At 35.6% G+C, this 4,967-nt stretch overlaps 1 long non-coding RNA gene across 1 annotated transcript; it reads right to left on the bottom strand.

The window, feature by feature from the left end:
* Nucleotides 1-1,820: 1,820 nt before the first annotated feature.
* On the bottom strand, nt 1,821-3,211 carry LOC145059069 (uncharacterized). Its single transcript, XR_013686618.1, has 2 exons — nt 2,219-3,211; nt 1,821-2,095 (listed from the first exon to the last, which is right to left on the bottom strand). It is a non-coding gene; the product is annotated as an uncharacterized LOC145059069 (long non-coding RNA).
* Nucleotides 3,212-4,967: the final 1,756 nt, after the last annotated feature.

Below are 4,967 nucleotides of genomic sequence, written 5' to 3'. Positions count from 1 at the left end.
GGCAACATAATTCGACAATGTAAAAGGAAGCCTAACATGCTTGTGTAACGGAAAAGGCTAGCATAAAGTAGAATTTTTAATGCTTTTGCAAGGAATTAAATTTTGCGTAAGTAAGTGGTTAAAAGCTTCTTGATTGGGGTGTCCAAGCTGTTGGTGCCAAATGGTAGAATTAGATGAGACCAAAGCTTGATGGGTAGGTAACGTGATAGGGTACAAGTCACCAGAGCTTTCACATTGAAGGAGTATTTTCTTGGGTTGAAAATCCTTCATAGAAAAACCATAAGCATCAAATTCAATAGATTAATGATGATCACGAGTAAACTTACGAACATATATCAAATTTTTAAGAGTAAATTACTGAAATCGTCCCTATGGTTTGGTCAAAATTGCACGTTTGGTCCCTAACTTTTTTTTTTGCACTCGGATCGTCCCTCTTGTTTGATTTTGTTGCGTTTTTCGTCCCTAAGGTTTGGTCAAAATTGCATGTTTGGTCCCTAACTTTATGTATGTAAGGGACGAAAAATGCAACAAAATCAAACCACAGGGACGATCCGATTGCAAAAAAAAAAATTAAGGACTAAACGTGCAATTTTTATCAAACCATAGGGACAGTTTTAGTAATTTACTCAATTTTTAATGATTTAAGGTGTGATAAGGATATTTTTTAGAATAAGGGACGATAAGGATTGGAGTTAGGAAGATAAGAGTGACCAAAGTTATAAACATGAATTTTAGACCCATTACCAACTAAAACATAAGGTAAAATAATGCTCTTATTGCTAATATAGTTCCGTATACCTACATTTGAGTGAAGATGTAAAGTGGCCCTAGTGTCCATTACCCATCCGTCATTTGATGGATCATTGAGAGACATCAAATTGAACATTTATGGAAGGGTAGTGGGCTGATTTGCACCTGAAGAATTTTGCTGTTGGACTGATGGACTATGTACGCTTAATGGGCTGGAGGAGCTAAAAGTTGATGATTGGGCTATCGTTGTTACTGCACACTATTACCGGCCCACGGAGGATGTTAAATGACGAAATTGGGCTGCTGAGAAGGTCTTGGCAGTAAACCTTGTCTAGTTTGTAATGGGTACCATCCGAACCCCCAACTCGGAGGAGCCTGGAGAGTTTGATCGGTTGAATTTGACCATCGACCACCACCCCGACTGTTGCGTCCTCGCCCCTGCCACCGTTCTAAGCACCACAGTGATTAAATCCGTAGTAGTCTAAATTTGGAGTGGGTTTTGTTGTTCACAGGGCCGGTCCATAGGTTTTCAATGCCTAGGGCAAAAAATCTATTAATGCCCCGTGTTTGTATCATACAATGAAAAATAGAACAGGTAAAATACAGTTTCGGAAGCAAAAAAAAAAGCAACTAATAAGATGAATAAAGAATGGAACTATGGAAAAATAAATATTAGACCCTTATCTTGGTTTGCTTCAGCAAAAATATCAAGCATATAAAGAGTATTTATTTGAACATTTGATAATTCAGTGCCACCCATCTCGAATGAGAGCTTATTATAGAAAACAAACATATACAAAGAACAATTCAAAAATTAATCAACTCGCAAAGGTTATAATACATTCGTAATGACAACTAAAAATTCCTACCATTAATTATCCAAGTTGCTTTTGGAATAAAAAAATCTCCTTTTGTAAAGCAAATTAAGCTCCGAGTTGGTGAAACCAGTCAGGATCCGAGGGAGAATACAATGATATTTGTTCATAGAAAAAGAAAATATCAATATAATAATTCCTATGAACTCTATAAGCACCATTTTCCAACTTTAACCTAACTATAGCAAAAGAAACTATAGAACACAACAAGTAGTATTTTCATTTAGATACGATACATACAAAAGAACAAAACCTTCTTTTAGGCAAAAAATCAAAAGACTAACTTTCATGATCATTCTTCGGCTGATGTAACATAACCTAATATGCCCTTGGTTTTTCCTAAACCATAAAAAAAACAATACAAAAACTGTGATATAAGTTCTGAAGTGAGGAAATAACAGCACCATAATATCAAATATTATCCCTTTTTATTCAGCATTAGGACGAGCCACACCACTCCACCAGCCAATCTTGAGGCAAGCAAAAATATGAAGAAAAAAATAGAAGTAGCAGTATTAATCCAATTAACTAAAAAGAAATTTGTCATACAAAAGTAGAATTAACAAGTAAATCAACAAGGAATAGAAGAATACCTTCCGAATCAGTAATCACATATTCCAATCCTCATTTCATGTTTTGGACAACAAAATAAAAGATCTACAACTACAAAACGAACAACAAGCAAACATAACATTGAAATAAAAGCTACTCTACTATAACAATGGATAGTGAATAAGAGACCTAAAATCACATCGACAGCAAATTAAAGTAAAATTGAGAGTCAAACACCCTTCAATAGTACAAGGATGGGGCAAGAGGCTTCACAAACCTTCTCCTTTTCAAAAGGACATTGTTTCTAATTTCTCCTTACTCTACTTCGTTTCTTGTTTCTTCAGTCTTCAGCTCTTTGCTAATAACAAAACTAGGGGAAATTCAAGAAAATTGATGCCCCTGTAACCCATAATTACTCAAATACCTCAGTCTCCTAGACTCATCGTAGTTCTCACAGTCTCTTCGTCTTCGGTAAGGCGTATGTGTTTTTAGGCAAAAAAAAAAACTATGCTGATTACTTTCACGTTTCACCATCCCTTCAGTGTCGTCCTTACCTTGTGGACCAAAATTTTGGGCCAAATAAGATATACACATAAGAGCTTGAAGCAATCTGATGCCCCTTATTATTTTGCTGCCTGGGCGACGGCCCATCTCGCCCTACCCTTGGGCCGGCCCTGGTTGTTCAATGACTAGCACATTAAGCGATGAAGGAATGGAAGATGGATCAGACGAAGAATCAAGTTGTTTGATACGATGTTCTTGAGCTATAATCATGGATCGAGTGTCCAAAAAACTAGGAATAGGCTTGTTGTGGCGTAAGATTGTAGCACCACTCTTAAATTTTTGGTTTAACCCATTGATTGCATAACAAGAATTCTTTCAGGCATAGAAGAATCAATATTATCAAGCATATCAGCAATTGAATTAAGACAAGTACAACATGTAGAAACATCTGAGTCACCTTGAGTAACCGTACGTAGTTTATTATCGAGTTGGATGACTTTTGCGTCTTTTTTGATGCGAAATAGGTCTTCAAGATCTTGCTACATCTCATGAGCAAAGCTTTGTTTCTTGAGGTCCTTATGAACTCTAAAGTAATGGTTCATATATAGTACCGAACATCTACATCTGTATGATATAATCAATCCGCTCCCATTCCTCTGCGACAACAACATATTTTTCGGTTGGAGCTTTTAGATGATCAGATACTCCAAATCCGGTGTAGTGAGTCTGAAAAAGTTCTCTCCATGCATCATAGTTAAGCTTTTCTAGATCAGGAATGATGGGTATGGAGGATTTGAGATTGGATATGCTATATGTTTTTTTTGAATTGGAATTGGTATTGGATGTTGATGGTTGCACCATGGTTCAAAAGACGTGAAGAGAGTAAGACAGAAGCTGAGATTGAAAGAATTCAGAAGATAGAGAAGAATCAACTGAGAATGGTTTGCACTAGGAAGGAAGAAGCAGCGACTAGGGTGAGAAAATTCATTGTTGCTCTAATACCATGTAAACTTTTTTATCCCATGAAAATTAACCCTTCTCTTTAAAACACTATATATACCACAATACAACGATATGGGCTGAATACAAAGAATATGGGTCTAACAAAATACAATACATCAGATATACATTAACACTAAAGAGTTGTGGACTTTGCGTGGTAAGTATGGAAAAATTCGTGATGTAGATGTGCCAAGAAATTTTTTGAAACTTGAAAATAAGTTTGATTTTGTTAAGTTTGCTAAGGTCGTGCATGTAAACATGTTGTGACAACTTAACTCTATATTAATAAGAACCTTTCACGTGTTCTTCTCTGTGGCTAGGTTTTATCACGGGGAGAAGTTTCCATCTACTACTAACAACCACAAGTGATGGTGTGTCAAAGACAACTAATTTGTCTAATGGTGGTAATTTTAATGTTAATGGGAGATCATACACAAAGGTAGTTCTAGCTTTCTAGGTTAGTAGGGTGATGTTTTAACGATGAAGAAGAAACATAAAATGAAGATCTAATGACAAGGGATTTTATATCCGTGAATGAAGTGACTAGAGTGGTCTTAGGTGATTTATAAAATATTTATAAAAGATACTTAAAGTTGAAGGGTTCTAGGGATTAATGATGACCTATGTGGGTAGGACTTGGGTGTGGATCGAGTTCCCTATAGAACAAGCTTGATTTAATTCTAAAAAATATAAACGTATGTTGGACATATTTAAAGAATTAAGGCATATTTCTAAATTTTTTGATGTGAATGAACATATGGTATGTATGGAGGTCTACGGTTACTCAACGTGACTCATATGTTTCTACATGTTGTACTCGTCTTAATTCAATTGCTGATATGCTTGATAATATTGATTCTTCTGTGCCTGAAAGGATTCTTGTTATGTATACAATCAATGGGTTAAACAAAAAATTTAAGAGTGGTGCTATAAATCATATTGTAAAAATGTATTAGAATCTTCACAAAACCAGCAGAAGTCTTAATCGTAAAATCATTATCAACACGGATATTGTACAATCATGTTGGGTCCTTCTGTCTGTAAGCAGAACTACCGAAAAATATTTAACTTCAAAACGTATGCACACAAATTAGTGAGTTCCTTAAAAACCATTAATATCATTGTAACAACAATGCATATATACACTAGGCATACAGGCTTTAACCGTAATCCCTCAGACACATAGACTCATGACACAACATATATATTGCCATCATCCAAACAGACATGTAGGCTCACGACACATCATTTGTATCTCCATCATCACATATAAAGCATGCAAAC

The sequence above is a fragment of the Lactuca serriola genome, chromosome 6 (assembly GCF_051521515.1).
Source record: "Lactuca serriola cultivar US96UC23 chromosome 6, Lser_US96UC23_V15, whole genome shotgun sequence".
Lineage (NCBI taxonomy): Eukaryota > Viridiplantae > Streptophyta > Magnoliopsida > Asterales > Asteraceae > Lactuca > Lactuca serriola.
Note: the sequence above shows the minus strand (reverse complement) of the source record. Positions and strands in the feature narration are given on the sequence as shown.